Consider the following 10,778-nt stretch of genomic DNA (forward strand, 5'->3'; position numbering starts at 1 on the left):
GTGCGGTTCGGCCCCCGATGGACCCCCCCAGGGAACGCCTCACACGAGTGTAACCTCTATGTTTGCGTGGTAGAGTAATGGTGGTGTGCGCTTACGTGGAGAACTTCTTTGCGCAGCAATCGACGACATAGTGTAACTGAGGCAGAATAAGCGGAACCAGCCGACATTCGCCGACGCAGATGGAAAACCGCCTAAAAACCATCCACAGACTGGCCGATTCACCGGACCTCCACACTAATCCGCCGGGTGGATTCGTGCCGGGGACCAGGCGCTCCTTCCCGCCCGGAAAGCAGTGCGTTAGACCGCACGGCCAACCGGACGGGCTCCAGACACACTTGTACTCTGCGCAGTATTACTGTCTGATGCTAGTTCCGCAACAATTCGCCGCCTGTCCTGTTTTATCAGTATGCTATTAGTACCCCTGCCAACAGAAGTGGATATGGACGCAGATAACCTGGCGTGAGACTTCCAGCAGAGTAGTGGAATAAGATGACGCGGATGACGTATGCGAAGCGCTTTAGGGGCAGAACTGCTGACGAGTTGTTTATTTCACGGTTGCGATAAACCGAGCCCTTCAGTTCTTAATCTGCCATTAACCAGCTCAGACTTGGCATTTCCATAATGCCACGCTCTTGGTTCCATGTGCTAGATGTGTAGCGATTCATGCTGGTCGAGTTTTGTACCTTTCTCCATGCCCGTCTCTGCGAGGTGTTCAGATGCTTTGCTCCCACTTAGATTAACTCACGCCTTTATTTTCCTCCAGCTCTCCAGTATCCGCAGTCGAGCCATTGGTGGTTTGCGTAGTTAACATTTGTGCAGACAGGACTGTTTCGTGGCGTTGTCAATCCGGTGCAGACATAAAAGTGCACATGGAGGACATTCTTACATAACTGACCCTTTTCTTTTTCAGAGTGTTCATTTGTGGACATTGTAGAGTTTGCAGTTTTGCAATTTTGGCAGTAACAGTTGCGCCTCCAGGAGCAGCAACGGCAATTGCAGCAGGTTCAGATGCAGCAACTGCTGCAACAGAATGTGTAATTGCTCCGTTCCCGTGTCACCATGGTGGCTGGTGGCTCGGAGCCTACAGAGACGCCTTCCTCCCATCTACCCTGACGCCATTCGCCAGTTTAAAAGAGTCTACAGAAAGATGGGAGAATTACCTGAGCAGGTTCTTGCTGCATTGAGAGGTAACGCGTATTGTCGAGCGAGCTGATAGACTGCCATGTTGTTGTCCAGTGGTACACGGTTTTTAAGAAACAGAGGAAAATTTGAAGACCTCTACTGAGTCCAAGAAACTTAACGTAGAGAGTATCGGTTTGTTGCTCACACAATATTTTGGTCATCAAATCCATGCGGAGGTAGTTTAATCAGCACCACAAGTGCCCCAGACAGTCGTATGTAACGTGAATCGCCGATCTGCAACGTCTCTTGTGTAAGTGTAGTTTCGAGTGTCTCCAATGTGCTACATTGCATGCAGAGTCACTTGTGGGGGACATGATCGTCCGATTAGCACCCGACCCCGAGGTCCAATCTAGGGAGATGGCCTTGTCCACCGTTCTTCAGTTGCCACATGACCTTGCCTACCACTGAGCCGCTGTGTGTTGATGACATTGACAGTTCGAGTGCTGTGACGTCACGCCGCTGACTTTCTTCGCCCGCCTGGAGCTCAAAGGGCACGAGTAAGTCGAAGCGTCGTGATCCCAGCTCGCGAAGTTTCTCGGGTCGTCCGCGTCTTCCGCACCTGTCCCCAGTCGAAGACCAAATCCGTGGTCCTGTACGGATTGTCATTTGGTGCATTCGGAGGCTTCAGTGTGTCTCATGCCTTTGGAGGCTGTTCCCGACGCTCCACAATAATGAGTGGGCAGCCGATTGAGTTTGATGTAAACATCGGGCAATGGACAGACCAGTTAACTTACGCTCGTTTGGCTGAACTGTGTTTCAATGGTTGCCACGTGAAACTGTACTTGTAGTAACAGTACTGTCCACTGTGGGGGCATTTCTTCATCTCAGAACGTTATAAGAATGTGGAAATGCAGCGTTATTAGCGGTTAATTCACCATTGGCGCTCCATTCAGGAAGTTATTCTACAAGTGGCTACACACAAAGAACATTCACACTGGACACAGTGACCGCTTCAGTCATATACCCACCAGGCAGTGGGCATTATGACCAACAGAAACAATTCATACGCCTCTTCCGAAACTGCCGTATGTCTGGTCAGCTATAGACAATAGCTCTCCCCGGTTGTTTTCAGACGGCATCCACGTCCGAACTGCCCATCATGTCTTCTGACAGCCATCTTGAACACTTCAGTTCTTGTGGCCCCTCAGACTTGGCTCGGTTCACAAATCGCTGCTTCATGTCATTCCAGCCACTGTCTAAGACACTGTCTCCAGCCACAGACTTCACTCCTCCGCGTCGGACTGCAAAGCGCCAACTTTAAGGGTCAGTGGAGCGCAGCATACACGAGCAGCAACACCGGCACCAGCTGTCTCGCCTCTTGCCACCGGGAGCATCGGCTTCGGCGGAGGAGGAGACGTGTGAGGTGGATGACTGCGCACACAGGAGAGATGTCAGTAATAACGGCGTCTGTACGTGTAAATGAGTACCAGCACATCAAGGCCTAACTATCTCATCCGCACAAAAACTTCCGACAACTCAGAAACAAAGTGCTGTACTGTTAGACTAGCCTGAAGGCATAATAGAATACAGTGATGAGGAATTCCGTGTAACTACAAAGGTAAAGTAATAGAGCTGAAATACAAACTCACTCATTGTCCAATAACATAAGCAAATCTGAATCGGCAAAAATATACTGAAGTCCCAAAGAAACTGGTATAGGCATCCGCATTAAAATACAGATATATGTAAACATGCGGAATACGGCGCTGTGGTCGGCAACGCCTATGCAAGACAACGATTGTCTGGAGATTAGCAAGAAACTAAACATCTATGGTCCATAGGACGCTAACACGACACCTGCAACACAACTACTACTGGCAACCCCATATGCTCGACCCGTCGAAAAACAGGCAATCGCAGGGAAACCGTACTGTACACAGCACGCAAACCAGCCACACACAGCGCCTAAGCTGTGAGCTGATCTACGGCCGATCGCCCACTAATGTATGACGACCTTGAACTGTTGCAGGGATGCAGCAGCTGCGGCAGGTCCTACAACGAGCATCCGCACGATACCTCGCACTAACATAACCACACCTTGCATGCACTGTCGCAGCTATCAAGTCGCTACTGCCCTTACTACCCGTCCTACAGTCGCAGAGGCTTTTTCCCCCTTGCCGCTTGCCTTGGTACTTTTTTCCCTCTGCCCTTACAAACCGCTATCCTTCGATCGCTTTCGTACACTTTCTGTCTACTGATGGGCCATGTCAATGAGTAATCCTACTCAGACGCATGGACAACATTACAGCCCGCTTCCTGTGACTCACGATTTGAAAACTAACATGTTATATGGAGGTGATAGTAGAACTCTTGGTTTGGTCACCACGTTGGTGTGGGCGTCGAGGGGTCCCATACTTGTTGTTGGCGCAGTTGTTAGATAGGTTACTGCTGCTATTGTGGGAGGTTATCAAGATTTAAGTGGGTTTGAACGTGGTTTTATAGTCGGCGCACGAGCGATGGGACACAGCATCTACGAGGTAGCGATGAAGTGGGGATTTGAAACTTCCTGGCAGATTAAAACTGTGTGCCGGACGGAGACTCGAACTCGGGACCTTTGCCTTTCGCGGGCAAATGCTCTACTAACTGAGCTACCCAAGCACGACTCACGACCCGTCCTCACAATACGAGGCGAGGTACTGGCGGAAGTAATATTGTGAGGACGGGTCGTGAGTCGTGCTTGGGTAGCTCAGTTGGTAGAGCATTTGCCCGCGAAAGGCAAAGGTCCCGAGTTCGAGTCTCGGTCCGGCACACAATTTTAATCTGCCAGGAAGTTTCAAAACGAGCGCATACCCCGCTGCAGAGTGAAAATTTCACTCTGGAAGTGGGGATTTTCCCGTGCGACCATTTCACGAGTGTACCATGAATATCAGGAATCCGGTAAAACATCAGATCTCCGACGTCGCTGAAGCAGGAAAAAGATCCTCTAAGAACGGAACCAACGACGACCGAAGAGAATCTTTCAACGTGACAGAAGTGCAGCTCTTCCACAAATTGCAGCAGAATGCAATGCTGGGCCATCAACAAGTGTCAGCGTGCAAGCCATTCGACGGAACATCATCGATATGGGCTTTCTGATTCGAAGGCCCACTCGTGTACCATTGCTGACTGCAAGACGCAAAGCTTTACTCATGGCCTGGGCCCGCCAACACGGACATTAGACTGTTGATGACTGGAAATATGTTGCTTGGTCGGACGAGTCTCGTTTCAAATTGTATCGAGCGGATGGGCGTGTACGGGTATGGAGACAACCTCACGGATCCATAGACCATGCATGCCAGCAGGCGACCGTTCAAACTGATGCAGTCTCTGTAATGGTGTGGGGCATGTGCAATTGGAGAGATATGGGACCCCTTATACGTCTAGATGCGACTATGATACGTGATACGTACATAAGCATCCTATTTGATCACCTGCATCCATTCATGTCAATTGTGCATTCCGACGAACTTGGACAATTCCAGTAGGACAATGTGACTCCCCACACGTCCAGAATTTCTACAGAATGGCTCCAGGAAAACTCTCATGAGTTTAAGCACTTCCACTATCAACCAAACTCCCCAGACATGAATATTATTCAACATTTCTGGGATGCAATGCAACGTGCTGTTCAGAAGAGAACTTAACCCCCTCGTACTCTTATGGATTTATGAACAACCCTGCAGGATTCATGGTGTCATTTCCCTCCGGCACTACTTCAGAGATTAGTGGAGTCCATTAGGGTGCTTGCAGGGGCCTTACACGATATTAGGCAGATGTACCAGTTTATTTGGCCCTTGGGTATGGAAGAAAAGGAAAATGCCAGGCTTAGTAAAGAAAACAGGAAACAAGACAGTCCGTTCGTTTAGTAGTGTGGCAGCCACTGCTAAATTCGTTCAGACGGTCGTCACAAAGTCAAAGGTGGAGACCACACAAGCTAAGCAAGATAACACAGTATTCATCAAATCCTGGGACAAGGAAGACGTAAAGGAAACACAGGCACCTCTGACAGAGCTAATCGATCTGGAGGAAGCGAAAATGAGACTCAAGAAAGACATCGAACAATGTTGTCATAACTGAGATAGAAACGGAAGAGGAAATTAGTAAGCTGAAATAAAATTCGGAGCTAAATAAAGAAATGATATGCCAGCCACCTAGGAAGCGCGTGGCGTCCCAGCTGCAATGACAGAATGTGATTTAACTGAGTCACTATACGAAGAGAACTTGGAGGGAGAGACAAATCGCAAGCAATTCTTAGAGTAAACATAAATCAAGTTTAAAACAGACCCACAGGTCAAGGTGACAGTAAATTACGTGCTGGAGATAAATCCAAATGTCAGAGCACAACTGGTTACACAGACAAGAATATACATAGCGTTTCGATGAACCACGGTGAAGTACTACGTGTTGCAGTTGCCAAATACTATAACTGCCACAACTATGGGCGCATTGCAAACTACTTAAGGAAAACAAACCGACATCTTCTCACTGTGAAGAGTTTGACCATCCAAAAAAGAACAGTAACAATACCAAACGAGGTCCAGTATGCATTCCAAGTGAGAAAAGTAATAAATGCAGCCAAGAAGTAAAAAGAGTGCGACTTACCAAATGTTCTTGGAGCGGGAAATTCAAAGAACCATATGTGCATTCTGAGCCTTGTGTAATCTGCTGGCGAGCTTCACAGGAAACCGTAGAATAAATACAAAAGCAGCAAGTGTCAGGTGCACAGTCGAAGAAGATGAAACACTGTTCAGGAAGAGAACTATCAAACCCCAGCCCAGTGATCAAACGAATTATAAAGTTACCTTCCATCTCTGTGAGAAATGGAAACGAGAGCGAGATGCAGAAAGAGCCAAAATATTCCTGGCCAAAGTGAAGGGCAGAATGAGAACACACATAGTGACAAAAGCCGAAAACGTGACTAACAGCATAGACAATGCGATAACGCGATAGACAATAAAAATGCCATTAGTAAGAATAATGGAAAGCAGGAGTGAATTCTCTAAAAGTGGCTAAGGAGAAAGAGAAATAACGAATTGGCAGCATGTCTACCTTTAGACAAGAAAGACTTGAAGGACATATTCGTACTTTCAAATTCAGAAAAAGTTGAAAGTGTAGGGTGTGGCATCACGCAAAAAGTAGTGGAGTACAATAGCATGCAAAATAATAGAGGAAGATTATGAAACTACACTGATCATAGAAGCTACAAATGGCAACGGAAATTACGAAAAGAATGCTAACAGTGATGGACACGACATGAGAAGTGGAAGAAGTTTATGGCCGGACCCGCGGCCTGCTTACTAAATGTTTGAAAACGCAATGAGGCTAGCTAAGATGGAGGGTTTGCATGTTCTAACCATAGCAATAAGAACCAAGTTAAGCGCAACCACCCAAACGGCTGTACAAAAACCTTTCCTTTATGGAGGAAGTTAATAATATTCAGCTCAGTGTAAACAACATTCCTACAAATTCAAAGGAACTGCAGATTTTATTTGAAGTCTTAAACAAGAAGCACAAGACACCTCATAGTGAGCATTTGCACAGGCAGTTAGTCATGACATGTGGCAGAATTGTATATGATTACAGATTAGATTGGGCCCATTCCTATATGCTCACTAGGTTCTCGTAGCTTTCACGTATAGTCGAATCGCACGCTAACGACGGTGGAACAGAGACAAATGATTAAAATCGGGCAGACCAATGCGATGCGCAGAGCCATGGTGATGCAGGAACTCGTGAAAGTGTCAGACGTGTAGGACGTACACATACTAAGTGTACAGGAGCCATATTCCAGAAACGGGGCATTACCCCACATGCCGGTTACAGCCCAGATCATAACACCAGGTCATCTCCAAGTGGCTGCGTTTGCGTTGGCAGATAAAGATATAACAGTGCAAAGATATAACAACCGTGTGACGAAAACGCGGTGACAATAGAAATATTGTCCGCCGTAGGAAAATTTCACGCAACTAATCAATATTTTCAGTACAGTCAGCATGTGATTAACAGTTTTGTACCATATATAGCAGTGTTATTAAACGAATGTCTTTTGCAGCCTCGGGTAGTCAAACTTTTGGAAAATCTAGAGCATCACTTTACCAAAACCGAGGGCAAGGAAAAGACCCGAGAACCGAAATCCTACAGGCCGATTTGTTAAATAAATGCTGTAGCCAAGTCCAGGGAATGGTCCTGTGCCGGCTGCCTAAGGGACAACAGACAGTTACTAGGCATGAGCTCCGTGCAGTACGATTTCAGGAAAGGGACATCCACCGAGGATGCGATAAATCACCCAATGAATACTGTGAACACTTCAGACGACAAGTATGTTATAGGCATAATGATTAATACACTACTGGCCATTACAATTCCTGCAACAAGAAGAAATGCAGAAGATAAACGGGCAATCGTTGGACAAATATATTATACTAGAACTGACATGTGATTACATTTTCACGCAATTTGGGTGCATAGATCCTGAGAAATCAGTATCCGAAACAACCAACTCTGGCCGTATTAACGGCCTTGATACGCCTGGGCATTAGAGTCAGACAGAGCTTGTATGCCGTGTACAGATACAGCTGCCCATGCAGCTTCAACACGATACCACAGTTCATCAAGAGTAGTGAGTGGCGTATTGTGACGAGCCAGTTGTTCGACCACCATTGACCAGATTTGTTCAATTGGTGAGAGATAATGAGAAAGTGCTGTACAGGGCAGCAGTCGAGCATTTTCTATATCCAGAAAGGCCCGTACAGGACCTACAACATGCGGTCGTGCATTATCCTGCTGAAATGTAGGGTTTTGCAGGGAGCTAAAGAAGGGTAGAGCCACGGGTCGTAAAACATCTGAAATATAACGTCCACTGTTCAAAGTACCGTCAATGCGAACAAGAGGTGACCGAGACGTGTAACCAATGGCACACCATACCATCACGCCGGGTTATACGCCAGTATGGAGATGAGGAATACACGCTTCCAATGTGCGTTCACTGCGATGTCGCCAAATACGGAGGCGACCATCATGGTGCTGTAAACAGAACCTGGATTCATCAGAAAAAATGACGTTTTACCATTCGTGCAACCAGGTTCGTCGTTGAGTACACCATCGCTTGCGCTCCTGTCTGCGATGCAGCGTCAAGGATAACCGCAGCCATGGTCTCCGAGCTAACAGTCCATGCTGCTGCAAACGTCGTCGAACTGTTCGCGCAGATGGTTGTTGCCTTGCAAACGTCCCCATCCGTTGACTCAGGGATCGAGACGTGGCTGCACGATCCGTTACAGCCATGAGTATAAGATGCCTGTCATCTAGACTGCTAGTGATACGAGGCCGTTTGGATCCAGCACAGCGTTCCGTATTACTCTCCTGAACCCACCGATTCCATATTCTGCTAACAGTCATTGGATCTCGACCAACGCGAGCAGCAACGTCGCGATACGATAAACCGCAATCGCCATAGGCTACAATCCGGCCTTTATCAAAGTCGGAAGCGTGTTGGTACGTATTTCCCTCCTTACACGACGCATCACAGCAATGTTTCACCAGGCAACGCCGGTCAACTGCTGTTTGTGTATGAGAAATCGGTTGGAAACTTTCCTCTTGTCAGCACGTTGTAGGTGTCGCCACCGGCGCCAACTTTGTTTGAATGCTCTGAAAAGCTAATCATTTGGATGTCACAGCATCCTCTTCCTGTCGGTTAAATTTCGCGTGGTGTAGCAATTATAATGGCCAGTAGTGTAGGATCCGACTGCGTGAGAGGCATTAAAATCCTCAATAAAACAGCAACAATTGGCCAAAGACGTTACCAATTGCTATAGTGCAAAACGAACGTACAACAACGCAATATTTCTTCCTATCGTGGGCTACGATTCAAGCTTTTGGGCTCTTACAGTCAGAGAGGTAAGGAGAGAACAGGCCCTCCCGCGAGCACGGAGATGTATACTCCTGCGCCTGACAGCCGCGTAGAGAATAACACCTACGTAGGAGTTGCTGGTAATATTAGGACTGCTACCTTTAGACCTAGCAGCAAGATAGAGTGGTGCAAAATAATGGCTCAAAAAAGCACGAATATTAAAAGGTAAAGAAGATACTGGGCACAAAGCTGTATCGAATAAGGAAATAAAGGCATACGTTGCTAGAGAATGACAAGAATTCTGGGACAGGGCAGAAACAGGGAGGAGAACTTACTAGTTCCTTCCTAATATAAAAGACAGAACCAGAAAGACATACTTCCTTCCGACTAATAGACTTACACACTAGCTACCAGTCCTGGTCCGTTTCCCAGCTACTTACTAAAAGTACTAAAGCACACCACAGACACTTGTGAACGTGGATCAATAGGCCCCTTGGATCACTTCGTCTGGGAATGTGCCGTTAGCCGAGACGTTACAGACAAAGACAGGAACGCATTTGGAAATGAAACAATGTGTACTAGAACAATGAGGAGACCATACGTCACGATAAAGAGACACGCCACGGCATATCATCCACCTACAACAACTTCCTGAAAGCAGTGGGGAGATGAGCCTCGGGGGCGACCAGGAAGGATTTCCTGAGACCCAGACAGCTATTTCCCAAATTCTACACCGTGGGTGAAACTGCAGCGCAACCCCTGTGAATCCTAAGTTGCATCTCAGCGCTCTGGGGAACGACTATCTAGACAAACGAGAAATACACCTCGGAAGATACTGCCCGCAGTTGGCAACGAAACGTCAGGAGGAAGAATTTCTACCATCTGGCTAGGGTTTCTTAGCCCGTAAGTTTTTCTTAATGAAAACGCCTGCCGTAAAAGCCTACACGTTATAAGCTCCTGCCAGTGGTTCCAGCTGCGTGCCATTCGCTGCCCGTCACCAAGCACAGCCCGAGCTACCACCATTCACCTTTGTCACAGCCCTCTTTACCCAGTTTTGATTGGCAACTATTTGCAGGGGCACCGACCATGCAAACAAAACTGCCTTCTGGGAGATGTTGGTGGTTCTAACTGGTGCAGCTAACTGCAATTCACTCTCCATTCTCCAAGCACCAAAGACACAGTACTGATTTCTGTGAGATATTGCCCATTCCAGTGGCTCCAACTCACTCCGACTGCTACCTAAACCTGCCCACAGCAGCACGATCGTGGTGGCTGTTGTGATCACATGACCTGCTCCATCCGCCCTCTACCGGCATGAACGCGACACTTGGAAGGAACCACTGGATACTGGGAGGTCGACTATGCTGTTAGACACTGAACAGTATAATTTTAGATAGATAAGGAGAGTCAAACCATTGTCTACCAAATTTAATGAATTCTCCCTAAATGTGCCCGAAAACAGAGATAAAGCGACGGAACGAAAGAAGCTCCAGCAAACTGCTTTAGATAGGCAATGCAAACCCTACCTCCAGACATCAGTTTTGCCAGATAATCTGTTACAGAGATCACAAAAATCATCAGCCTATTAAGAAGTATTACCTCTTCTATCTATCCTGGTATCATAACCACAATACAAAAATCTTGTTCTGGCTTATAGCGTCATCTTTGACGTATCTTCGTAAACAATCGACGAGTCAAGGCGTTTTTCACGAAAGAATGAAGTTGAAGCAGTAATTCCGACACAAAATTTGAGAGAAGTAACTGACCTCCA

The 10,778-nt window shown here is 47.1% G+C and overlaps 1 non-coding gene across 1 annotated transcript; it reads left to right on the top strand.

Annotated features, from left to right (window-relative positions):
* The first annotated feature begins 3,856 nt into the window (after nt 1–3,856).
* On the top strand, nt 3,857–3,931 carry Trnas-cga. Its single transcript has one exon. It is a non-coding gene; the product is annotated as a tRNA-Ser (tRNA).
* Nucleotides 3,932–10,778: the final 6,847 nt, after the last annotated feature.

Source organism: Schistocerca piceifrons, chromosome 3 (assembly GCF_021461385.2).
Source record: "Schistocerca piceifrons isolate TAMUIC-IGC-003096 chromosome 3, iqSchPice1.1, whole genome shotgun sequence".
Taxonomy (NCBI): Eukaryota; Metazoa; Arthropoda; class Insecta; order Orthoptera; family Acrididae; genus Schistocerca; species Schistocerca piceifrons.